General features: G+C 49.2%; 1 protein-coding gene across 4 annotated transcripts in view; it reads right to left on the bottom strand.

Moving 5' to 3' along the window:
• LOC138296106 (zinc finger protein 583-like) overlaps nt 1-27,733 on the bottom strand; it is a 369,595-nt gene that overhangs the window by 178,756 nt on the left and 163,106 nt on the right. The window lies entirely within an intron of this gene.

The following is a 27,733-nucleotide window of genomic DNA, read 5'->3' as shown; positions in this document are numbered from 1 at the left end:
ATTCCCCGAAGACTCCGGGCCAATAAAACCGCCTGAGTACGGCCTCCTCTGTTTTTTCCCTACCTAGATGCCCTTCCCCATTGTCCCCATGAGCAAGATGTAGGACCTGTTGTCTGTGACTACTAGGTACATCAATAGATTTTGCCTTCCGTCTTCTGAATTTGGGATTCTATATAAGAGTTGATTGTGTATGAGGAATTTCGGACCTACCACATGTTCCTCGGGATTCAAGGCTTGCTGTCACATGTTTTTTAAGGAGGGATCGTCTTGTTGACTCTGTCGAAGTCTCCTGCCACGCTACACACTTTGCCTGTGGCTCCCGGGTTCAGCCTGGTTGTTCCATTGGGGTTTTGTGCATATTGTTGTCGTTGTATCCTTTTCTGACTTTTGCTTAGATGTTCTCTAGGACTTCGGCTCACTCCCTCACCTGCTTCATAGGGAACTTCCCCCCACCACATTTTCAGAGTGTGCTCCTGTCCCGCTTTTGTCAACAACAAGGGAAAGGCCACATAGTCAGTTCCGATAATAACGTCCTCATCCAGGTGAGGTAATACTCCCACCTTGAGAGTTTCTTTTTCTTCTCGCCACTGAAAGTTGATTATAGCCACCAGATAATATCTTTGGTCCCCGTGTACACAGGCAATCAACACTTGTGCCTGGGGTAGCCCTTGACCTGGGTCAACCAAATCCTGGCAGATGACGCTCTTGCTGCATCCGGAATCAATCAGTGCTACCCTCTGCAGTCCATTGAGAAGGATTGGGAGTGTGTAGGTGGGTTTGTCTCCCCTAGCCCAGAAAACTCTTCCCTTTGCAACTCCAATCTCCATCGGTTCTTTCATGTCCTTTTTCTGGGGGCAATATCGGGCTATATGACCCCACTCTGAACAGTTGTAACACTGAGGACCCGTATTGGGAAAAGGTGTTTGAGGGGGATGGTGTATCCGTATACGCTCCAGGTCTTGGGCCACAATTTGTCTTGGGGTTGCTCCTCTCCCTACGGTCGGAAGAACAGGGGAAGGGACTGGGGTTCTACTAGAGGTAGCTCTGAAGTCTGGGCTCATGTGAAAGGCACAAGCAAGGTCGATGGCTGTTTCATTGGTCAACCCTGGGTGCTGTCGAACCCAATTACGGGTAGTGTTAGGTAAGGCATCTAAAAATTGTTCCAAGACTATGACGTCAAACATTTCTTCTCTGGTCTTTTCAGTTGGATGCAACCATCGTCCTGCAGCATGTTGAGCCCTGTAGTACAGGGTGCGAGGGTTCTCCTGTGATAGCCACTTAGTTTGGCGAAATTTGGACCAGTAACTTTCAAAGTCAAGCCCTACCCTTTCTAATAGGGTTTTCTTGATCTCTTTATAGGGGAGAGTACCACTAGGATTGATTGCTTGATATGTAGCTTGTAGGTGCCCAGTCAGTAGAGGGGCGATATACTGTCCCCATTTTTCCTCCGGCCAACTAGTAGTGCTTGCCACTCTTTCAAAATTGAGGAAAAAGGAATCCGGATCTTCCTGGTCCTGATATCTTTATAAGACGCTGCAAGGTACATTGGGATGCACCTTCGTGTGGGCTATGGTGTCGGTAAGCTTTCCTAGGGTGGTTTCATGGACCAGTTGGTTGTTTGCCTTGATTGTGGCTTGGCTCTTAAGTGCAGTCTGTAGGGCCTTGCGTTCTTCTCTTCCTTCCTTCATTTGTTGCTCCCACATTAGTTGTAGGTGACCTTGTCCCTCCGCTAACTGTGCAATAATGTCCGCCATGGTGGGCTTTTCCTCCATTATAGAGTTTTTTAAAGATCCCACTTCTGACACCACTTTGTCGCAGGATGGGCGGTAGCAATCACACAGGACCCGTTGATTCTACAGGTAAGTAGATTTTATTAGTGGTAAATAACACTTTACGGTGATGTAAGTCTTTTATATTAGTTTTCTGTTCTTCAGACTTCTCCTCCAGACATGGTTTACTGATCTCTTCTTTCTGATTTCTTCATAGGCCTCTTGGGAAGCATGTGTGGACAGAAGAAGAAGAATAGGCTTGGTAAGTGATTGTGCAAGTTCTTTCCCTTCTTCTCTTTTCTGTCTCTGTCTTTCCCTTTTCTCTTCTGACCTTATCCCTAGTCTTTTGGGGGGGGGGGGGAGGGGGAGGGCGGGAAGGATTTCCTTTATCCTTGTCTCTTCTCTCTCCCTTTTCTCTTGTTTCTGCTTTGCTCAGTTCTGTCCTATCGTGGTTGATTATGGCTTTTCTTTGTTTCTTTTCCTTTGTTCTCTCTCTCTCTCTCTCTCTCTCTCTCTCTCTCTCTCTCTCTCTACTTTCTCCTGAGTCTCCTTTCCTTATAGTTGTAATTCCTTTCTCCTCACTTTCCTGTCTGTTACCAGAACCTGGTTCTTCTATTGTTAATGTCTTCCTGTATCTTCTGTACTCCCAAATCCCCTTTCCCCAACCGTGCGCCCAACCCTTTTGTGCTCGTCCTTTTAATTTTACTCTCTCCTCTTGCAAACGTACAACCCAAAGTGCAACCTCCCTCCTGTCCTCCCTAACCCTGCCTGCCCACAGCCCCGTACCTGACTTGGCCACGCTTCTCCTGAAGCGTGCCGGGTCTTAAGGTTCTGCCTACCAGGGCCGGCTTTCTTCATCCCTGGTTGGGACTGCGGCCGTCCCGTTCTTCACTCCTGCACCGCACACGAGGGGTGCCGATGGTACTAGGAGTCTCCTCTATTCCTGTGTCCTGACGGGCCTTCTGGTTTCATCCTGAGTGTCCTCGATATCCTCTGTATCCTTATTTCCGACTCTCCTCCGCTCATCTGACGTTCTCCCCTCAGCTCCGCGACCTGGCCTTTTGACCTCCCAGGTTCCCGCGGAGACAGTCTCAAGCCCACAGGATTGGTTGACCCGGGAGACATATCCGGGTCAACCCAAGAGGCGTCAGCACCAGTCGAGATATTGTGCACGTCGGCCTGGTCCGGCCAGTCACAGACACCCTGAAGCAAGCAATGTGCATAGCACCAGTTTTGAAAGCTCCAGATTACTCTAAGCAGTTCATTGTGCAAATAGATGCCTCTGAACATGGGATAGGAGCAGTCATGTCCCAAACAAATGATGATGGCCTTGACCAGCCTGTTTCTTTTATTAGCAGGAGGTTACTCCCCAGAGAGCAGCGTTGGAGTGCCATTGAGAGGGAGGCCTTTGCTGTGGTCTGGTCCCTGAAGAAGTTGAGACCATACTTTTTTGGTACTCACTTCATAGTTCAAATTGACCACAGACCTCTCAGATGGCTAATGCAAATGAAAGGAGAAAAACCTAAACTGTTGAAGTGGTCCATATCCCTACAGGGAATGGACTTTATAGTGGAACACAGACCAGGTTCTTCCACTTAGAAAATGAAGACTCTCTTGGGAAAGGTCAGTCTCATCCTCTTTCGTTTGGGGGGGTTGTGTAATTCAATGCCTCATTGGCATCATTACTGTAGGAAAGTATCATCTTGCCTGGCATGTTACCCCCATTTTTCACTGTATGTGTGTTTGTTTTTGCCCTTGTGTCACTGGGATCCTGCTAGACAGGACCCCAGTGCTCATAGTATGTGCCCTGTATTTATTCTCTGTGTGGTGCCTAACTGTATCACTGAGGCTCTGCTAACCAGAACATCGGTGCTTATGCTCTCTCTGCTTTCTAAATTTGTCACTGCAGGCTAGTGACTAAATTTACCAATTCTCATTGGCACACTGGTACACCCATTTAATTCCCTTGTATATGGTACTTAGGTACCCAGGGTATTGGGGTTCCAGGAGATCCCTATGGGCTGCAGCATTTCTTTTGCCACCCATAGGGAGCTCAGACAATTCTTACACAGGACTGCCACTGCAGCCTGAGTGAAATAACGTCCACGTTATTTCATAGCCATTTTTCACTGCACATAAGTAACTTATAAGTCACCTATATATCTAACCCTCACTTGGTGAAAGCTGGGTGCCAAGTTACTAAGGGCCAGATGTACTAAGCAGTTTTGCCCATTCTGTGTCTATGGGAAAATGTGTTCGTACATATGGCCCTTAGTGTGTTGGCACCCTAGCACTGGCCAAGGTGCCCTCACATCGTTCAGGGCAAATTCCCCGAACTTTGTGAGTGCAAGGACACTATTACACGTTTGCACTGCACATAGGTCACTAACTATGTGTAGCGTCACAATGGTAACTCCACACATGGCCATGTAACATGTCTAAGATCATGGAATTGTCATACCAATACCATTCCGGTGTTGGGGGGACAATGACATGATCCCGCGGGTCTCTAGCACAGAACCTGAGTACTGCCAAACTGCCTTTCCGGGGTTTCCACTGCAGCTGCTGCTGCTGCCAACCACTCAGACAGGATTCTGCCCTCCTAGGGTCTGGGCAGCCCCGGCTGAGGAAGGCAGAACAAAGGATTTCCTCTGAGAGAGGGTGTTACACCCTCTCCCTTTGGAAATAGGTGTGAAGGGCTGGGGAGGAGTAGCCTCACCCAGCCTCTGGAAATGCTTTGATGGGCACAGATGGTGCCCATCTCTGCATAAGCCAGTCTACACCGGTTCAGGGATCCCTCAGCCCTGCTCTGACGTAAAACTGGAAAAGGAAAGGGAAAGGGGAGTGACCACTCCCCTGACCAGTACCTGCCAGGGGAGGTGCCCAGAGCTCCTGCAGTGTGTCCCAGACCTCTGCCATCTTGGATTCAGAGTGGCCAGTGCCAGAAGGTGACGTCAGAGACCCCCTCTGATAGGCTCTTACCTCTCTTAGTAGCCAATCCTCCTTTCTTGGTAGCCAAAGCTCCTTTTCTGGCTACTTAGGGTCTCTCCTCTGGGGTATTCTTCAGATAACGAATGCAAGAGCTCACCAGAGTTCCTCTGCACGTCCTTCTTCGACTTCTGCCAAGGATCGACCGCTGACTGCTCCAGGACGCCTGCAAAACCACAACAAAGTAGCAAGATGACTACCAGCAACATTGTAGCGCCTCATCCTGCCGGCTTTCTCGACTGTTTCCTGGTGGTGCATGCTCTAGGGGCTGTCTGCCTTCACCCTGCACTGGAAGCCAAGAGGAAATCTCCCGTGGGTCGACGGAATCTTCCCCCTGATAACGTAGGCACCAAAAGACTGCATCACCGGTCCTCTGGGTCCCCTCTCATCCTGACGAGCGTGGTCCCTGGAACACAGGAGCTAGATCCAAGTGACCCTCACAGTCCAGTGAACCTTCAGTCCAAGTTTAGTGGAGGTAAGTCCTTGCCTCCCCACGCTAAACTGCAAACCTGTGTACTGCGTGATTTGCAGCTGCACTGGCTTCTGTGCACTTCTCCAAGGATTCCTTTGTGCACAGCCTAGCCTGGGTCCCCAGCACTCCGTCCTGCAGTGCTCAACCCTGAGTTGGACTCCGACGTCGTGGGACCCTCCTTTTGTGACTCCGGTTACACCAATCTTCTAAGTGCCTGCTCCGGTACTTCTGCGGGTGCTGCCTGCTTCTGCGGGGGCTCTCCGAGTTGCTGAGCGCCCCCTCTGTCTCCTCCTCCAAGGGGCGACATCCTGGTCCTTCCTGGTCCCCAGCAGTACCCAAAAACCTCTACTGCGACCCTTGCATATAGCAAGGCTTGTTTGCGGTATTTCTGCGTGGGAGCACTTCTGCAACATCCAGCACGCCGTGGGACATCTTCCATCCAAAGGAGAAGTTCCTAGCCCTTTTCGTTGTTGCAGAATCTTTGGCTTCTTCCACCCGGAGGCAGCCATTTTGTACCTTCATCCGCATTTTCCTGGGCTCCTGCCCTGCCTGGACACTATCGCGACTCTTGGACTTGGTCCCATTGCCTTACAGGTCCTTACGTCCAGGAATCCGTCTTCAGTGTTTTGCTGGTGCTTCTTGCAGAATCCCCCTATCACGACTATTGTGTCCTTTTGGGGTAGTAGGGGAAATTAACTCCTACTTTTCAGGGTTTTGGGGTGGGGTGGGGTATCTTGGACACCCTGACTGATTTCTTACAGTTCCAGTGACCCTCTACAAGCTCCCATAGGTCCATTCGTGATTCGCATTCCACTTTTGGAGTATATGGTTTGTGTTGCCCCTAGACCTACTGCATCCTATTGTGATTCTACATTGTTTGCACTACTTTTCTTACTGTTACTTTCCTGTTTTGGGTTTGTGTACATATAACTTGTGTATATTACTTACCTTCTAACTGAGGGTACTCACTGAGATACTTTTGGCATATTGTCATAAAAATAAAGTACCTTTATTTTTAGTAACTCTGAGTATTGTGTTCTCTTACGATATTGTGCTATATGATATAAGTGGTATAGTAGGAGCTTTGTATGTCTCCTAGTTCAGCCTAAGCTGCTTTGCCATAGCTACCTTCAATCAGCCTAAGCTGCTAGAAACACCTCTATTCTACTAATAAGGGATAACTGGACCTGGCACAGGGTGTAAGTACCACAAGGTACCCACTATTAGCCAGGCCAGCCTCCTACATTGGTGGTGCAGCGGTGGGATAAGTACTTGCAACTGTTTTACCACTTTGTCATTTGGTGCTTTTCATAAGAAATTCTTATACCAAATAGTTCAGTATATGTACACTTAACCAAAAAGTTTACTTTTCTATCCTAAAATTTTTAACAAAGTTCTGAAAAGTTTTTGAAAACTTCTAAAAGTTTTCCCAAAGTTTGAAAACGTTTTTTATCTGTGCTTTCTAAAGTTCTAAAACTATTTCTCTCACTATCCTTAAACCTTTTTCTGTCATGTCTATTGTAGAGCCCACTCCCAAAACTGTTAATGCAACATATGAGAGTTTGAGGGGTCTCTGCCTGGATAGAGGTTTGAGTATAGGTAAGACTCCTACAAAAGAGTTTCTCTTTAACATGCTCATTGTAGATGACCAGAACCAGTCTGGCCCATCTCAGGAGAGGTTAGAAAATGGGGAAGCTTCCCAGTCAGACTCAGACTCAGAGGAGTACCATGAGGAAGCTGGGGAGGGTTCTTACAAAGTCCTGCCCCCTAGCAGGGCACCTAGTGACACAGTAGTGTTAGAGGGTCCCACACCAGTAGGGCATCTTTCACCCCTAGATGCCAGGTTACTAGGGTCCAGACAGTTAGGGACAGGTCTCCCTCTGAAACTTCCCACATTTCCTCTGTGTCTAAACATTCCCAACCCACCCACCCTGATGATAACTTGACGGAAAGGGAACTCAGAAAGATGAGGGTAGAAGAGACCAGACTGAAGCTTAAACAGCAGCAGCTGGCCTTAGATAGGGAAAACCTAGACATAGAGAGGGAAAGACAGAGGTTGGGGTTAGTTCCCCATGGTGGCAGCAGCAGTATTTCTGATAGCAATCCTGTTAGAGAGCAAGATTCCAGGAATCCGCAGAAGATAGTACCCCCTTACAAGGAGGGGGATGACATTAATAAGTGGTTTGCTACACTTGAGAGGGCCTGTATGGTACAGTTGGACCCTCAAAGGCAGTGGGCTGCTATTTTGTGGCTATCTTTTACTGGAAAGGGTAGGGATAGGCTCCTTACTGTCAGAGAAAGTGATGCCAGTAACTACAAGTTTTTGAAAGATGCACTCTTGGATGGATTTGGCTTAACCACTGAACAATACAGGATTAAGTTCAGAGACACCAGAAAAGAGTCTTCTCAAGACTGGACAGATTTTGTGGACTGTTCAGTGAAGGCCTTGGAAGGGTGGTTGCATGGCAGTAAAGTGTCTGACTATGAAAGCCTGTATAATCTTATTCTGAGAGAGCATATTCTGAACAATTGTGTGTCTGACTTGTTGCACCAATACCTAGTGGACACTGATCTGACCTCTCCCCAAGAATTGGGAAAGAAGGCAGACAAATGGGTCAGAACAAGGGTGAACAGAAATGTTCATACAGGGGTGACAAGGATGGCAAGAAGAAGGATGGTAAGTCTTCTGAGAAGGGTGGGGACAAAAGTGAACATTCTGAGTCTCCATCAGGCCCACAAAAATCCTCTGGGGGTGGTGGGTCCAAATCCTCTTCTAATAATCAGAAAAGGCCTTGGAGTTATTTGTTTAAAGTCAAAGGCCATTGGGCAAGTGATTCCATTTGTCCAAAGAAAAACACCAAACCTCCCACCACCACAACCCCTGCTGCAAATTCTAGTGCCCCTAGTAATAGCAGTGGTGGTGGGAAATCTACTACGAATAGCCAATCCAAGGGCTCACTATTGGCAATGTAGTTGGGATTGGTCTTGTTAGGGAGACCACAGAGGCTGTTTTAGTCTCTGAAGGTGGCATTGATTTGGCCACCTTCAAATCAAATCAAATCATTAACATTTATAAAGCGCGCTACTCACCCGTGCGGGTCTCAAGGCGCTAGGGGGGAAAGGGGGGGTTATCGCTGCTCGAACAGCCAAGTCTTTAGGAGTCTCCGGAAAGCGGAGTGGTCCTGGGTGGTCCTGAGGCTGGTGGGGAGGGAGTTCCAGGTCTTGGCCGCCAGGAAGGAGAAAGATCTCCCACCCGTCGTGGAGCGGCGGGTGCGAGGGACGGCAGCAAGTGCGAGGCCAGCGGAGCGGAGGGGACGGGTGGGGACGTAGAAGCTGAGGCGTCTGTTGAGGTATTCCGGTCCCTTGTTGTGGAGGGCTTTGTGTGCGTGGGTGAGAAGACGGAAGGTGATCCTTTTGCTGACTGGGAGCCAATGCAGGTGTCTCAGGTGTGCGGAGATGTGGCTGTTGCGGGGTACGTCGAGGATGAGGCGGGCCGAGGCGTTTTGGATGCGTTGCAGGCGGTTTTGGAGTTTGGCGGTGGTCCCGGCGTAGAGGGTGTTGCCGTAGTCCAGGCGACTCGTGACAAGGGCGTGGGTCACCTTGGTTGTTTGTCCCCTTAATATGGGTAAGCACAAGGAACTTCCCCTAATCAATGGTGTTGAGGTTGAGGCCTACATGGACACAGGAGCCAGTGTAACTATGGTGATAGAAAAACTGGTCCACCCTGAACAACACCTACTTGGTCAACAGTACCAAGTGACAGATGCTCATAACACTCTTAGTCACCCCATGGCTGTTGTGAATCTCAACTGGGGGGGTCATTGGTCCAAAGAAAGTTGTGGTTGCCTTAGATTTACCTGTAGACTGTCTATTAGGGAATGATTTAGAGACATCAGCTTGGGCAGAAGTGGAGTTGGAGGCTCGTGCAGCAATGCTGGGCATTCCTGGGCATATTTTTGCTTTAACCAGAGCTCAGGCCAAAAAGCAAAAAGGGCAGGGTAACTTGGATCCTGGAACAATGGACCAAGTGTTCCCTAAAGCTAGGGGTAGCAAGGGTAAATCCCTGCCCAATATCCCTCCCTATACAGATGATTCCCCTTCTGAGGAAGAGGAATTTCCTCCATGTGCAGAACCTACACCAGAGGAGCTGGCAGCAGACACTGCAGAGCTTTTGGGTGGAGGGGGGCCTGCCAGGGAGGAGCTGAGTGTGGCACAGTAAACCTGTCCCACCTGAGAGGGTCTCAGACAGCAAGCTGTCAAACAGCAAAATGGGGATGTCAGTGACAGTCAGAGTATACTGGGAAGACAACCTCTTGTACACAGAGGCAAGGGACCTAAAACCTAGAGCAGCCAGGAGATTGGTCATTCCCCTGCAGTACAGAGAGTTTCTTCTCACTCTAGCGCATGCCATTCCTTTGCCTGGGAATTTGGGCCAGACGAAAACTTAGGAGAGACTTGTCCCCTTGTTTCACTGGCCTCATATGTCAGAGGACACCAAAGATTTTTGCAAGTCTTGTGTGACCTGCCAAGCCAGTGCAAGACTGGTGGAACGCCAAAGGCCCCTCTAATTCCACTTCCAGTGGTTAGGGTGCCCTTTGAAAGGGTAGGGGTTGACATAGTTGGCCCCCTTGACCCTCCTACTGCTTCAGGCAATAGATTTATCTTTTTTTTTAATGTATTTTTTTTATTGAGTTTTGCAAGGTACAAAAAAGGGTGATATCACAAACAAGCCCCTCCATTAAGACAACAGACTGTACATACTACAACCCCCCTCAACCTCAGCATTTATCACGGTCAACAAAAAGCACCACGAGTTTCTCACATTATGCATCAATATCGGGGGCCACATCTCTGGCCCATCCCGCCGGGATATCATTCAACATAGTCTGCATATTCAGTCCAGGAGGTTTGTCATATCATACATCCGAATCAATATACCAGCGGAAAAGGGGTGAAATAACAAAAAAAAAAAAAAAAAAAGGCAGGTAGGGCGCGCAGACCAGACTATACCAACAGACCTCAGCAATACACAATCCTTAACCCAGTCAGGGAGGGATAGGATGCATCAAGCGCGGGCAAACTCATATCATTCCGCCTGCACATTTCCAGACGTCAGATACTCACTCAACGGAGCCCAGATATCCCTCGGCTGGGAACCTTCAGGCATAAGCTCCCAAAAGACCGTGTACTGATCGTGACAAAAGGCAGCATCCCGCAGCCAATCAGATCCGCGCGGCGCTCGCCCCCTGCCCCAGCACATGGCAACTCTACGCTTGGCCAGTAGCAAAAGTAAGCCCACCAGCCGCCTATGCGGTCCCTTTATCTCATGCACACACACCCAAGCAGCGCAACTCTAGGAGAAATGGGCATCTCACAGCCGGTTACCACAGCAATTGTATGCAAGACCTCTACCCAAAAGGCGTGAACTTCTGCACACTCCCACGCCAGGTGCAGAAAACCCACATCCGGCGCATGACAGCGCTCACAGCATGCATCCGCATGCAAACCCATGGAGTGGAGCTCTCTGGGTGTATAATATAAACAATGCAAAAACTTAAAGTGCAGCAGCCGTAACCTATAATTCAGGGACAGCACTCTCATATGGGCACAACAACCTCGCCACATTGCCTCTGTGATAGGTTCCCCCACGTCTCTCTCCCACATTGCCCTGGAGGACTCTCTCCTGTGTGCAGTTATACAGTTTGGTAACTAGCTTACTCGGCGACTGCGCGTAGCACAGCACCTTCAGAGCCCGGAACTCCGTGGGTGTCTCTGACGAGCCAAGAAATCGGCCCGCAGCAAAGCACATACCCTGAGAGCATACATTCGCTGCAACGCAGTCCCGCCACTGCCGTCTAGCACTTCCGAAAGGCTAATCAGGTGACCGTTTACAAACCAGTCCCCCAGCTCTGTCAAGCCCGCATCCCGAAGAAAACCACGCACCCTGCCATCTCAGAACATCTGAGCATCAGCAACCGCCATAATGGGCAGCGAGGGAGCTAACGGCGCATTAACCCCAGAACGCTGCATCAGCATCCCCCACGCTCTCGCTGTACATGCCACCGTATCAATTCCCTTAGGCCGAGACCAAGCCCGGCCCCCAAGTACACACAGCAATCCATCCGGCCACACCGCATCGCTCTCGGGCACCAGGTGCGGCAAGTATCGAATCGGATGTAACCAATAGTATGCAAAGAGCGCTTGTGCACAGGTATAGTATAACTCCAAATCCGGAGCAGCAAGCCCACCTAACCAAACGGTAGCGTCAGCCTCTCCCAGGAAATGCGGGGCCGACGACCCGCCCACACCAGGCGAATCAGCGCAGGCGTCGCAGGAAAACCCGCGTGAGCGGAAGTGGGAGGTTAACAAAGAGATACAAGAATTTAGGAAGAACCACCATCTTCGTAATGCGATGCGCCCGATTAACGATAATGGTAGGGCAAGCCAAGTCTCAACCTTCTCCTCAAGCCACGACATTGCAGCACCGTAGTTAGCCAGCCAAAGTGTGTCAACATCACAGCTCAGCTGAACTCCCAGATATCACACCGGCTCCTTCACCCAAGCCATGGGGTATCGCGAATCAAACTTCGCCACACACGGAGTCAAAGGCAAGACCACTGACTTCGACCGGTTGATCTCGATGCCAGAAAAGGTGCCAAAGCGCACAATTTCGTCCAATAAGATGTCCAAATTTTGATCGGGATTCCTCACGTATAGCGCAATATCATCAGCATACATAGATACCAAAACAGATCTCTGTCGGGACTGCAAACCCCTATCATTATACTTCTGTCGCAACCCCGCCGCCAGAGGTTCCATCCCCGCCACAAAGAGTAGCGGGGACAGCGGGCATCCCTGACGCGTGCCGCGGGAAACAGGGAATGGGGCCGACAAGCACCCATTGAGACGCAACCGAGCAGTGGGCAGGGTGTACAATAATCTAATCAACCGCACAAACCGCGCGCTCAGACCTACCCGGGCCAGTAGAGCAAACATATATTCCCATGCCAGATAGTCAAAAGCCTTGGTGGCATCGATAAAAACCGCCGCCGCCCTATCCTCCACTCCCAATGAGCCCGCCACCGCAATAAAAGTGCGCAAGTTGTGGCACGTGGACCTCCCAGGGACGAATCCCGACTGATCTGGGAGCACCAGCTTGGGGAGGAGTGGCTGGAAGCGCGCCACAATCATTTTTGCCAGGATTTTGTTGTCAATGTTGATCATAGAAAGTGGGCGATACGAGTCGTATCGAGCCGGATCCTTCCCAGGTTTAAAAATCGTTACTATCAAAGCCTCCCGAAGCGAGGCAGGAAGGGACCCAGTCCCCAGAGACTCCGCGTATACCTCCAGAAGGCACGGGGCGAGAATATCCGCATATTCCTTATAAAACTCTGGAGTCAGGCCGTCAACCCCAGGGGACTTATCGCCTGGCAAGCCGCGAATCGCCGCCGCCACCTCCTCCACAGGAAACGGAGCATCCAGATACAACCTGTGTGCCTCATCAAACCACACAAGTGCAATATCCTCAAAATACATCTGCGCAGCTGCCGCATCCAGGCCCTCCGGGGCAGCATAAAAACCGTGCAAAATACTCTGTGAAAACTTGCATTACACCATTCATTCCAGTCACCATGTCACCCCCAGTGTCTACAACCTCAGTAACATAGTTACTGGCCCAGGGCCTACGCAACATATCGGAGAGCGTGCGCCCAGCTCTCTCTCCCTCTCCATAGCGGCGAGCCCGCGCATGCCTCCCCATAAAACAAATTTCTCTCAGGGAGGCCTCCTCATATAAGGACACTTCCCGTCGGATCTCCGCTAGTACCTCGCCAGACCAACTCTCAGCCAAACGCCGCTCCAACACCAGAAGCCTCCCCTCAATGTCAGCCATCTCCCGCCTCAATGCCTTCAATGTTCCATGTTGTTTCGAGAGACATATTCCCCTAATGACCACCTTAAATGCCTCCCATAATGTACCGGCCGACCTCACAGAGCCCCGATTCTCAGCAAAAAACAGCATAATAGCCTTGCGGATCTCCGCCCGGAAGGCCTTATCACGAAGTGCCCCGCAGGGCAACCGCCACATAAATGACTGGTTCCGCTCGTTGGGCATCTCCAACACCAATCTAACTGGCGAGTGGTCCGATAGCGTGCGAGGGAGATGATCTACCGATCTCGTCCAGACCTCCACGTCCCTCGTGCCCAACGGCAATAGATTTATCTTGGTGGTAGTGGACCATGCCACAAGATATCCTAAAGCCATACCTCTAAGGACCACTATAGCTCCTGCTGTAGCAAAAGCCCTCCTGGGAATCATTTCCAGAGTGGGTTTTCCAAAAGAGGTGGTATCAGACAGAGGTAGCAACTTCATGTCTGCATACCTAAAAGCAATGTGGAAGGAGTGTGGTGTTACCTACAAGTTCAAAACCCCTTACCATCCACAGACAAATGGAGTGGTTGAGAGGTGTAATAAAACTCTCAAAGTAATGATAATGGGACTCCCTGAAAAACTCAGGAGGAGATGGGATGTCCTGTTACCTTGCCTCCTGTTTGCTTACAGGGAGGTACCCCAAAAAGGAGTGCGCTTCAGCCCCTTTGAACTCCTCTTTGGACACCCTGTAAGAGGTCCACTCACTCTTGTGAAGGAGGGTTGGGAACAACCTTTAGAAGCTCCTAAACAGGACATAGTGGATTATGTACTTGGCCTAAGATCAATAATGGCAGAGTACATGAAAAAGGCCAGTATAAAGCTTCAGGCCAGCCAGGAGCTGCAAAAGCAATGGCATGACCAGAAGGCTGTTCTGATCCAGTACCAACCAGGACAGAAGGTGTGGGCATTGGAGCCTGTGGCCCCAAAAGCACTCCAAGACAAATGGAGTGGACCCCATCTAGTTGTTGAGAAGAAGGGTGAGGTTACCTATTTGGTAGACCTGGGCACTGCCAGGAGTGCCCTTAGGGTGATTCATGTCAACCGCCTAAAACCCTACTATGACAGGCAACAGATGAGGGACAGGAAGAAGAGAGTGACCCTCTCCCTGATTTCTTCTCCACCACTGAAGCAGATGCCTTAGTGGAGGGAGTAGTGTTAGCAGATTGTCTAACTGCAGAACAGAAAGACAACTGCATCAATCTCCTAAGCCAACTTTCAGACCTCTTTTCACATGTACCAGGTACAACATCCTGGTGTGAACACACAATTGACACTGGAGACAGCCTGCCTGTCAAAAGTAAAATTTATAGGCAGCCTGACCATGTCAGAGACTGCATTAAACAAGAGGTGCAGAAAATGTTGGATTTGGGGGTGACTGAACCTTCTGAAAGAAAGCCCATTGGCTAGCCCAGTGGTGCTTGTACCAAAACCTCACACCAAAGATGGAAAGAGAGAGATGAGGTTTTGTGTAGATTACAGAGGGCTCAATCAGGTAACAAAAACTGATGCTCACCCTATACCCAGGGCAGATGAGCTCATTGATACACTGGCTTCTGCTAAGTATCTTAGCACTTTTGATCTAACTGCAGCGTATAGACAGATTAGATTGGCAGAAGATGCTAAACCAAAGACTGCATTTTCCACTATAGGAGGGCACTACCAACTCACAGTAATGCCCTTTGGTTTGAAAAATGCACCTGCCACTTTTCAGAGGTTGGTGGACACAGTCCTACAAGGGTTGGAGGCTTTCAGTGCAGCATATCTTGATGATATTGCTGTCTTTAGTTCAACCTGGGATGAGCACCTGGTCCACCTTTGGAATGTTTTGGAGGCCCTGCAAAAGGCAGGCCTAACTATCAAAGCCTCAAAGAGCCAGATAGGGCAGGGAAAAGTGGTTTATCTGGGCCACGTGGTAAGTGGAGAACAGATTGCACCACTACAGCGGAAAATCCAGACAATCATGGATTGGGTTCCCCCTACAACTCCGACCCAGGTGAGAGCCTTTTTAGGCCTCACAAGGTATTACAGGAGATTCATCAAGAATTATGGCTCCATAGCAGCCCCTCTTAATGATCTCACAAGCAAGAAAATGCCTAAGAAGGTGTTATGGACAGCTAGCTGTCAGAAAGCTTTTGAGGAGCTCAAACAGGCCATGTGCGCTGCACCTGTCCTAAAAAGCCCATGTTACTCCAAGAAATTCATTGTTCAAACTGATGCATCTGACTTAGGGGTAGGGGCAGTCTTATCAAAACTGAATTCTGAGTGCCAGGATCAACCAGTTGCTTTTATCAGCTGAAGGTTGACCCCTAGAGAAAAGTGTTGGTCTGCCATAGAGAGGGAGGCCTTTGCCGTGGTCTGGGCACTGAAAAAGTTGAGGCCATAGCTGTTTGGCACTCACTTTATTGTTCAGACAGACCACAAACCTCTACTTTGGCTAGAACAAATGAAAGGTGAAAACCCTAAATTGTTGAGGTGGTCCATATCTCTACAGGAAATGGACTATACAGTGGAACATAGACCTGGGAGTACCCACTCCAATGCAGATGGACTCTCCAGATATTTCCACTTAGACAATGAAGACTCATCAGGTCATGGCTAGTCTTATTGTCCTTCGTTTGGGGGGGTTGTGTAGGAAAGTACCATCTTGCCTGGCATGTTACCCCCATATTTCACTGTATGAATGTTGTTTTAGCCCTTGTGTCACTGGGATCCTGCCAGGCAGGACCCCAGTGCTCATAGTATGTGACCTGTATGTGTTCCCTGTGTGGTGCCTAACTGTATCAATGAGGCTCGGCTAACCTGAACCTCCGCGTTTATGCTCTCTCTGCTTTCTAAATTTGTCACTGCAGGCTAGTGACTAAGAGAGATTTAATAAAACTCTCAAACGTATGATAATGGGACTCACTGAAAAACTCAGAAGGAGATGGGATGTCCTGTTACCTTGCCTCCATTTTGCTTACAGGGAGGTACCCCAGAAAGGAGTGGGCTTCAGTCCCTTTGAACTCCTCTTTGGGCACCCTGCAAGAGTTCCACTTGCTCTTGTGAAGGAGGGTTGGGAACAACCTTTAAAAGCTCCTAAACAGGACATAGTAGACTATATACTTGGCCTAAGATCCAGAATGGCTGAGTATATGAAAAAGGCCAGTAAAAACCTTCAGGCCAGCCAGGAGCTGCAAAAGCAATAGCATGACCAGAAGGCTGTCCTGACTCAGTACCAACCAGGACAGAAGGTGTGGGTATTGGAGCCTGTGGCCTCAAGAGCACTCCAAGACAAATGGAGTGGACCCCATCTCATAGTTGAAAAGAAGGGTGAGGTTACCTATCTGGTACGAGTCCCATTAGGGGGATATCATGTCAACCGCCTAAAACCCTACTATGACAGGGCTGATCTCACCCTGCTCATGGCAACAGATGAAGGACAGGAAGAAGAGAGTGACCCTCTCCCTGATCTCTTCTCCACCACTGAAGCAGATGCCTTAGGGGAGGGAGTAGTCTTAGCAGATTGTCTGACTGCAGAACAGAAAGACAACTGCATCAATCTCCTAAGCCAGTTTTCAGATCTCTTTTCACTTGTACCAGGTACAACATCCTGGTGTGAACACACAATTGACACTGGAGACAGCCTGCCTGTGAAAAGTAAACTTTATAGGCAGCCTGACCATGTCAGAGACTGCATTGAACATTAGGTGCAGAAAATGATGGACTTAGGGGTGATTGAACCTTCTGAAAGCCCCTGGGCTAGCCCAGTGGTGCTTGTACCAAAACCTCACACCAAAGATGGAAAGAGAGAGATGAGGTTTTATGTAGATTACAGAGGGCTCAATCAGGTAACCAAAACTGATGCTCACCCTATACACAGGGCAGATGAGCTCACTGATACACTGGCTTCTGCCAGGTATCTTAGCACTTTTGATCTAACTGCAGCGTATAGGCAGATTAGATTGGCAGAAGATGCTAAACCCAAGACTGCATTTTCTACCATTCGAGGGCACTACCAATTCACAGTAATGCCCTTTGGTTTGAAAAATGTACCTGCCACTTTTCAGAGGTTGGTGAATACAGTCCTGCAAGGCTTGGGGGCTTTCAGTGCAGCATATCTAGATGATATTGCTGTCTTTAGCTCCTATGGAAAGTTTAGGAGGCCCTGCAAAAGGCCTCAAAGTGCCATATAGGGCAGGGGAAAGCAGTTTATCTGGGCCACCTGGTTGGTGGAGAAACGATTGCACCACTTCAGGGGAAAATCCAAACTATCATAGATTGGGTTCCCCCTACAACTCAGACCCAGGTGAGAGCCTCACAGGGTACTACAGGAGATTTATCAAGAATTATGGCTCCATAGCAGCCCCTCTTAATGATCTAACAAGTAAGAAAATGCCTAAGAAGGTGTTATGGACAGCTAGCTGTCAGAAAGCTTTTGAGGAGCTCAAACAGGCCATGTGCTCTGCACCTGTCCTAAAAAGCCCATGTTACTCCAAAAAAAAAATTGTTCAAACAGATGCATCTGAATTAGGGGTAGGGATAGTTCTATCACAACTGAATTCTGAGGGCCAGGATCAACCAGTTGCTTTTATCAGCAGAAGGTTGACCCTAGAGAAAAGCGTTGGTCTGCCATAGAGAAGGAGGCTTTTGCTGTGGTCTGGGCACTGAAAAAAGTTCAGGCCATACCTGTTTGGTACTCACTTTATTGTTCAGACAGACCACAAACCTCTACTTTGGCTAAAACAAATGAAAGGTTAAAACCCAAAAATGTTGAGGTGATCCATATTTCTACAGGGCATGGACTATACAGTGGAACATAGACCTGGAAGTACCCACTCCATTGCAGATGGACTCTCCAGATATTTCCACTTAGACAGTGAAGACTCATCTGGACAAGGCTAGTCTTATTGTCCTTCGTTTTGGGGGGGGGGGGGGGGGGGTTGTGTAGGAAAGTACCATCTTGCCTGGCATATTACCCCCATTTTTCACTGTATGTATGTTTGTTTTTGCCCTTGTGTCACTGGGATCCTGCTAGGCAGGACCCCAGTGCTCATAGTATGTGCCCTGTATGTGTTCCGTGTGTCGTGCCTAACTGTATCACTAAGGCTCTGCTAACCAGAACCTCAGTGTTTATGCTCTCTCTGCTTTCTAAATTTGTCACTGCAGGCTAGTGACTAAATTTACCAATTCTCATTGGCACATTGGTACACCCATATAATTCCCTTGTATATGGTACTTAGGTACCCAGGGTATTTGGGTTCCAGGAGATCCCTATGGGCTGCAGCATTTCTTTTGCCACCCAGAGGGAGCTCAGACAATTTTTACACAGGCCTGCCACTGCAGCCCGAGTGAAATAACGTTCACGTTATTTCACAGCCATTTACCACTGCACTTAAGTAACTTATGTCTAACCCTCACTTGGTGAAGGTTGGGTGCCAAGTTACTTAGGGGGTTATTACAACTTTGGAGGAGGTGTTAATCCGTCCCAAAAGTGACGGTAAAGTGATGGATATACCACCAGCCGTATTACGAGTCCATTATATCCTATGGAACTCGTAATACGGCTGGTGGTATATCCGTCACTTTACCATCACTTTTGGGACGGATTAACACCTCCTCCAAAGTTGTAATAACCCCTTTAGTGTCTCATTACACGCGTGCACTGCACATAGGTCACTACCTATGTGTAGCGTCACAATGGTAACTCCAAACATGGCCATGTAACATGTCTAAGATCATGCAATTGTCACCCCAATACCATTCTGGTGTTGGGGGGACAATTCCATGATCCCCCGGGTCTCTAGCACAGAACCCGGGTACTGCCAAACTGACTTTCCGGGGTTTCCACTGCAGCTGCTGCCAACCCCTCAGACAGGATTCTGCCCTCCCGGGGTCTGGGCAGCCCTGGCCCAGAAAGGCAGAACACAGGATTTCCTCTGAGAGAGGGTGTTACACCCTCTCCCTTTGGAAATAGGTGTGAAGGACTGGGGAGGAGTAGCCTCCCCCAGCCTCTGGAAATGCTTTGATCGGCACAGATGTTGCCCATCTCTGCATAAGCCAGTCTACACCGGTTCAGGGATCCCCCAGCCCTGCTCTGGCGCGAAACTGGACAAAGGAAAGGGGAGTGACCACTCCCCTGACCAGTACCTCCCAGGGGAGGTGCCCAGAGCTCCTCCATTGTGTCCCAGACCTCTTCCATCTTGGATTCAGAGGTGTTGGGGGCACACTGGACTGCTCTGAGTGGCCAGTGCCAGCAGGTGACGTCAGAGACCCCCTCTGATAGGCTCTTACCTCTCTTGGTAGCCAATCCTCCTTTCTTGGTAGCCAAACCTCCTTTTCTGGCTATTCAGGGTCTCTCCTCTGGGGTATTCTTCAGATAACGAATGCAAGAGCTCACCAGAGGGCCTCTGCACTTCCCTCTTCGACTTCTGCCAAGGATCGACCGCTGACTGCTCCAGGACGCCTGCAAAACCGCAACAAAGTAGCAAGACGACTACCAGCAACATTGTAGCACCTCAATCCTGCCGGCTTTCTCGACTGTTTCCTGGTGATGCATGCTCTGGGAGCTGTCTGCCTTCACCCTGCACTGGAAGCCAAGAAGAAATCTCCTGTGGGTCGACGGAATCTTCCCCCTGCTAACGCAGGCACCAAAAGACTGCATCACTGGTCCTCTGGGTCCCCTCTCAGCCTGATGAGCGTGGTCCCTGGAACACAGGAGCTAGATCCAAGTGACCCCCAGAGTCCAGTGATCCTTCAGTCCAAATTTGGTGGAGGTAAGTCCTTGCCTCCCCACGCTAAACTGCAAACCTGTGTACTGCGTGATTTGCAGCTGCTGCAGCTTCTGTTCACTTCTCCAAGGATTCCTTTGTGCACAGCCTAGCCTGGGTCCCCAGCACTCCGTCCTGCAGTGCTCAACCCTCTGAGTTGGACTCTGACGTCGTGGGACCCTCCTTTTGTGACTCCGGTTACACCAATCTTCTAAGTGCCTGCTCCGGTACTTCTGCGGGTGCTGCCTGCTTCTGCGGGGCTCTCTGAGTTGCTGAGCACCCCCTCTGTCTCCTCCTCCAAGGGGCGACATCCTGGTCCTTCCTGGTCCCCAGCAGCATCCAAAAAAAGCCTCTACCGTGACCCTTGCAGCTAGCAAGGCTTGTTTGCGGTATTTCTGCGTATAAACACTTCTGCAACATCCAGCACGCCGTGGGACATCTTCCATCCAAAGGAGAAATTCCCAGCCCTTTTCGTTGTTGCAGAATCTTTGTTTTTTTCCACCCAGAGGCATCCCTTTTGCACCTTCATCCGGGGTTTCCTGGGCTCCTACCCCCCCTGGACACTATTGCGACTCTTGGACTTGGTCCCCTTGCCTTGCAGGTCCTCACGTCCAGGAATCCGTCTTCAGTGTTTTGGTGGTGCTTGTGGTTCTTGAAAAATCCCCCTATCATGACTATTGTGTCCTTTTGTGGTAGTAGGGGAACTTTACTCCTACTTTTCAGGGTCTTGGGGTGGGGTATCTTGGACACCCTGACTGATTTCTTACAGTTCCAGTGACCCTCTACAAGCTCCCATAGGTCCATTCGTGATTCGCATTCCACTTTTGGAGTATATGGTTTGTGTTGCCCCTAGACCTATGTTCACCAGTTGCATCCTATTGTGATTCTACATTGTTTGCACTACTTTTCTTACTGTTACTTACCTGTTTTGGGTTTGTGTACATATAACTTGTGTATATTACTTACCTTCTAACTGAGGGTACTTACTGAGATACTTTTGGCATATTGTCATAAAAATAAAGGACCTTTATTTTTAGTAACTCTGAGTATTGTGTTTTCTTATGATATTGTGCTATATGATATAAATGGCATAATAGGAGGTTTGCATGTCACCTAGTTCAGCATAAGCTGCTTTGCCATAGCTACCTTCTTTCAGCCTAAGCTGCTAGAAACACCTCTATTCTACTAATAAGGGATACCTGGACCTGGCACAGGGTGTACGTACCACAAGGTACCCACTATAAGCCAGGCCAGCCTCCTACAGTTACCCCCCTAACCTTCTGCCTTTGCTGATGCTAAGTTATGATTTGAAAGTGTGCTGGGACCCTGCTAACCAGGCCCAGCACCAGTGTTCTTTCCCTAAACTGTACCTTTGTCTCCACAATTGGCACAGCCCTGGCACCCTAGGTAAGTCCCTTGTAACTAGTACCCCTGGTACCAAGGGCCCTGATGCCAGGGAAGGTCTCTAAGGGCTGCAGCATGTCTTATGCCACCCTGGTGTTATGCTATTAATTGTGTTTGACCAATGACTTTGTGTTTCACCACTGCGCATATTAGTTGCTCAATGTTCACCAGTAGCACATTACATGTTGTATTCAGTTTAGCTGCCTATTGGCTTTAACATGGCATTAGACATTACATTTGGTATGTAGGTCAGCTGCCTATTGGCTTTAACATGGCATTAGACATTACATTTGGTATTTAGGTTGGCTGCCTATTGGCTTTAACGTGGAGTTAGACATTGCAGTTGAGACAGTTCAGATGAGCTGTGTTTTTCCAAGCTGTATTTTTCCACATGATAGACCAAGCTGTGTTTTTCGCACCAAACCCTAGCTGATAAGAGAACGTAGATTTTTTGTTTACCTCTCAATCCAGTCTGGGAACGAGTGAAGTTTGGAGAATTGGCCACTCTCCAAATTTATTCGGTTCCCACACTGAGTTAGCTTTTAACGATGGCCCTGGGCAACAGCGAGGGGGAGAAAGATCTTGACTTCAGACAGGAACGGATGTCAGTTGCCTGTCTCCCGTTTGGGTGGAAAATCTCTTTCTCGCAGTTGAACCGGAGTCATCAACTTGCAGACCTTAGAAAGATGAAGCGGAGTGATAGGCCCTACGGTGATGCAATTTTGACTTTTATGCTTTGCTTTGAAGTTATGCTATAATATAATCACATATATTTGCTGTGTACATTGCAACTGAGAAGTACTTTGATATATTTTGCTTTCATTGCTGCAACTACTTTTGAATGTGTGCTTCCAACCTACTAATCTCGTCTTTCAGGAACCTCGTGGTGAAGTAATAATAACAATAAATGTCTTCTTTAAACTAAGAAGTGCATTCCAGAGGAGTTTTGTAAGCTCGGTCATAAGATAAGAGAAGGAAAGCAAAACACCTGGGGACCCCTCACTCAGCACATGCACACTGCCTCACAGCTTGTGTGTGCTGATGGGGAGAAAATGATTAAGTCGACATGGCACTCCCCTCAGAGTGCCATGCCAACCTCACATTGCCTGTGGCATAGGTAAGTCACCCCTCTAGCAGGCCTTACAGCCCTAAGGCAGGGTGCACTATACCACAGGTGAGGGCATATGTGCATGAGCACTATGCCCCTACAGTGTCTAAGCAAAACCTTAGACATTGTAAGTGCAGGGTAGCCATAAGAGTATATGGTCTGGGAGTTTGTCAAATACAAACTCCACAGTTCCATAATGGCTACACTGAAAACTGGGAAGTTTGGTATCAAACGTCTCAGCACAATAAATGCACACTGATGCCGGTATTCAATTTATTGTAACATACACCCAGAGGGCATCTTAGAGATGCCCCCTGAATACCTACCCGACTTCTAGTGTAGGCTGACTAGTTTTTGCCAGCCTGCCACACACCAGACATATTGCTGGCCACATGGGGAGAGTGCCTTTATCACTCTGGGGCCAGGAACAAAGCCTGTACTGGGTGGAGGTGCTTCTCACCTCCCCCTGCAGGAACTGTAACACCTGGCACACGGTGTGCCTCAAAGTCTCACCCCTTTTGTTACAGCGCCCCAGGGCATCCCAGCTAGTGGAGATGCCCGCCCCTCCGGCCACTGCCCCCACTTTGGGCGGCAAGGCTGGAGGAGATAATGAGAAAAACAAGGAAGAGTCACCCACCAGTCAGGACAGCCCCTAAGGTGTCCTGAGCTGAGGTGACCCCTGTCTTGAGAAATCCTCCATCTTGAGTTTGGAGGATTCCCCCAATAGGATTAGGGATGTGCCCGCCTCCCCACAGGGAGGAGAAACAAAGAGGGTGTAGACACCCTCAAGGACCGTAGCCATTGGCTACTGCCCTCCCAGACCTAAACACACCCCTAAATTCAGTATTTAGGGGCTCCCCAGATCCCAGGAAATCAGATTCCTGCAACTTGAAGAAAGAAGGACTGCTGACCTACAAGCCTGCAGAGAAGGAGGAAGACGACAACTGATTTGGCCCCAGCCATACCGGCCTGTCTCCAACTTAGAAAACCTGCTCCAGCGACGCATCCGACAGGGACCAGCGACCTCTGAAGCCTCAGAAGACTGCCCTGGACTACATGACCAAGAAACTCCTCTGAACAGTGGCCCTGTTCAAAACCAGCTACTTCTTTGCAACAAAGAAGCAACTTCTAAAGACTTCACGTTTCCCACCGGAAGCGTGGCTCGACCTGCAGAAAACCAACACCTCAGGGAGGACTCCCCGGCGACTGCGAGCCTGTGAGTAACCAGACTCCTGAGCCCCCACAACGATGCCTGCAGAGAGAATCCAGAGGCACCCCCTGACCGCGACTGCCTGTAACAAGGGACCCGACGTCTGGAACCAACACTGTACCCGCAGCCCCCAGGACCTGAAGGAACCAAACTTCAACACAGGAGTGACCCCCAGGCGACCCTCTGCCTTGCCCAGGTGGTGGCTGTCCCGAGAAGCCCCACCCGTGCATGCCTGCACCCCCCGGGTCCCTCCATTGAAACCTATACAAAACCCGACGTCTGCTTTTCATTGCACCCGGCCGCCCCTGTGCCGCTGACGGTGTGTTTTGTGTGCCTACTTGTGTCCTCCCCAGTGCTCTACAAAGCGCCCCTGGTTGCCCCCCCCTGGGGACGCAGGTACTTACCTGCTGGCAGACTGGAACCGGAGCACCCCTGTTCTCCATAGGCGCCTATGTGTTTTGGGCACCTCTTTGACCTCTGTACCTGACCGGCCCTGAGCTGCTGGTGTGGTAACTTTGGGGTTGTCTTGAACCCCCAACGGTGGGCTGCCTATGCCCCAGAACTGAGACTTGTAAGTGTTTTACTTACCTCCTAATCTAACCTTTACTTACCTCCCCCAGGAACTGTTGATTTTTGCAGTGTCCACTTTGAAAATAGCTTATTGCCATTTTTACAAAGACTGTACATGATATTGTTTTCATTCAAAGTTCCTAAAGTATCTAAGTGAAGTACCTTAAATTTAAAGTATTAACTGTAAATCTTGAACCTGTGGTTCTTAAAATAAATTAAGAAAATATGTTTTTCAATATAAAAACATATTGGCCTGGAGTAAGTCTTTGAGTGTGTGTTCCTCATATATTGCCTGTGTGTGTACAACAAATGCTTAACACTACCCTCTGATAAGTCTACTGCTCGACGACACTACCACAAAATAGAGCATTAGAATTATCGACTTTTGCCACGATCTTACCTCTAAGGGGAACACCTGGACTCTGTGCACACTATTTCTTACTTTGAAATAGTATATACAGAGCCAACTTCCTACAGTGTTGTGTTGTTTTTATGCATTAATAGTGCTTACCAATACCTTTTTGTTCCTTTCTGTTGTGATTTATGGTACAGGGCTACCGCACCTTGAGCTGATGTGACACTAATGAAAGTATTTATATCAAAAGAAACCATACACCTTGTCACCTCTGCAGAACTACCATTCCCTGCCGACCGCATATAGTATTAAGAATGCCCTGCACATGGTCTCCTGGTTCTGCATATATTGAACCAGTAAGCAGATCACAAATAACACACACACGCCCACTCTTTGGAAGACAAGACACCAGTTATGAAGAACGAGTTGGAATTTACACAGAGATGACCACATTCCCATCAGAAGTGAAAGTAAGAAGGCTTGAAACACAGTCACACATTGCGTAGCATGAAAGAGGCAGTAGGGAACAGTGAAGGGGTGTAGTACACTTTAAGTGCACCTCCTAACTTGTACAGGATATGCTTTAGTGTCATGTGCCCTAATCATGGAGCTCCTCCAGAGAACTTGTATGTTTTTAGTGCACTGAGGTAAAATTGTGAAGCAGGCCAGCAAACAGGGAAGACCCAGAACATCTTTTCGAACCGTTGCTAAGACTTTATCTCCCCACAACTTTCCACAGGGCACAACCTTCTGTATGGTACCCTTTTGTGTAAAAAAAAGGAAACATTCCTCTGGCATGCAGCCCTTATAGAAAGGGCAAGGCAGCATTCCATGGCCCCAGAAATTCAGGGAGCTGGAGGTGAATGCGCATAATACCTCTATGTGCGCTCATATCTCTGAGCCAGAGTATACATGCATGCTGCCTCTGGGACCAGGCCAGTTGACAATATTTAAGGAGTCCACCCTTCCTACAAACCCTGGGTTAGAGAACTCGGCTGTGCATCTTCTGTTAAGTCTGTTGTCTCTTTTCATAACTTCTGCCACCTTATTGTAACAACTCTTTAAACGCTATCACTCGTTGACACTTGAGATTAATGACAGTTCAGCACGTGTGGCATACAGAGTTAGAAAAGGGACTACTTGGGATCAATCATGCAGAAGAGAGGTAGTGCAAGCAGTGTAGGAAAGTACCATCTTGCCTGGCATGTTACCCCCATTTTTCACTGTATATATGTTGTTTTAGTTGTATGTGTCACTGGGACCCTGCCAGCCAGGGCCCCAGTGCTCATAAGAGTGCCTGAGTGTGTTACCTGTGTTATGACTAACTGTCTCACTGAGGCTCTGCTATCCAGAACCTCAGTGGTTATGCTCTCTCATTTCTTTCCAAATTGTCACTAACAGGCTAGTGACCAATTTCACCAATTCACATTGGCATACTGGAACACCCTTATAATTCCCTAGTATATGGTACTAAGGTACCCAGGGTATTGGGGTTCCAGGAGATCCCTATGGGCTGCAGCATTTCTTTTGCCACCCATAGGGAGCTCTGACAAATACTACACAGGCCTGCCACTGCAGCCTGAGTGAAATAATGCACACATTATTTCACAGCCATTTTCACTGCACTTAAGTAACTTATAAGTCACCTATATGTCTAACCTTTACCTGGTAAAGGTTAGGTGCAAAGTTACTTAGTGTGTGGGCACCCTGGCACTAGCCAAGGTGCTCCCACATAGTTCAGGGCAAATTCCCCGGACTTTGTGAGTGCGGGGACACCATTACACGCGTGCACTACACATAGGTCAATACCTATGTGTAGCTTCACAATGGTAACTCCGAATATGGCCATGTAACATGTCTAAGATCATGGAATTGCCCCCTCTATGCCATCCTGGCATTCTTGGCACAATCCCATGATCCCACGGGTCTGTAGCTCAGACCCGGGTACTGCCAAACTGCCTTTTCAGGGGTTTCACTGCAGCTGCTACTGCTGCCAACCCCTCAGACAGGTTTCTGCCCTCCTGGGGTCCAGCCAGGCCTGGCCCAGGATGGCAGAACAAAGGACTTCCTCAGAGAGAGGGTGTCACACCCTCTCCCTTTGGAAAATGGTGTGAAGGCAGGGGAGGAGTAGCCTCCCCCAGCCTCTGGAAATGCTTTCATGGGCACAGGTGGTGCCCATTTCTGCATAAGCCAGTCTACACCGGTTCAGGGACCCCTCAGCCCTGCTCTGGCGCGAAACTGGACAAAGGAAAGGGGAGTGACCACTCCCCTGACCTGCACCTCCCCTGGGAGGTGTCCAGAGCTCCTCCAGTGTGCTCCAGACCTCTGCCATCTTGGAAACAGAGGTGCTGCTGGCACACTGGACTGCTCTGAGTGGCCAGGGCCAGCAGGTGACGTCAGAGACTCCTTCTGATAGGCTCCTTCAGGTGTTGCTAGCCTATCCTCTCTCCTAAGTAGCCAAACCCTCTTTTCTGGCTATTTAGGGTCTCTGGTTTGGGGAATTCCTTAGATAACGAATGCAAGAGCTCATCAGAGTTCCTCTGCATCTCTCTCTTCACCTTCTGCCAAGGAATCGACTGCTGACCGCGCTGGAATCCTGCAAAACTGCTACAAAGTAGCAAAGACGACTACTGCAACTCTGTAACGCTGATCCTGCCGCCTTCTCGACTGTTTTCCTGGTGGTGCATGCTGTGGGGGTAGTCTGCCTCCTCTCTGTACTAGAAGCTCCAAAGAAATCTCCCGTGGGTCGACGGAATCTTCCCCATGCTACCGCAGGCACCAAAGAACTTCATCACCGGTCCCCTGGGACTCCTCTCAGCACGACGAGCGAGGTCCCTTGAATCCAGCAACTGTGTCCAAGTGACTCCCACAGTCCAGTGACTCTTCAGTCCAAGTTTGGTGGAGGTAAGTCCTTGCCTCCCCACGCCAGACTGCATTGCTGGGAACCGCGACTTTTGCAGCTACTCCGGCCTCTGTGCACTTCCGGCGGAAATCCTTTGTGCACAGCCAAGCCCGGGTCCACGGCACTCTAACCTGCATTGCATGACTTTCTAAGTGGCCCTCCGGCGACGTGGGACTCCTTTGTGCAACTTCGGGTGAGCACTGTTTCACTCTTCTTCGTAGTGCCTGTTCCGGCACTTCTGCGGGTGCTGCCTGCTTCTGAGAGGGCTCCTTGTCTTGC

The sequence above is a fragment of the Pleurodeles waltl genome, chromosome 5, assembly GCF_031143425.1.
Source record: "Pleurodeles waltl isolate 20211129_DDA chromosome 5, aPleWal1.hap1.20221129, whole genome shotgun sequence".
Lineage (NCBI taxonomy): Eukaryota > Metazoa > Chordata > Amphibia > Caudata > Salamandridae > Pleurodeles > Pleurodeles waltl.
Note: the sequence above shows the minus strand (reverse complement) of the source record. Positions and strands in the feature narration are given on the sequence as shown.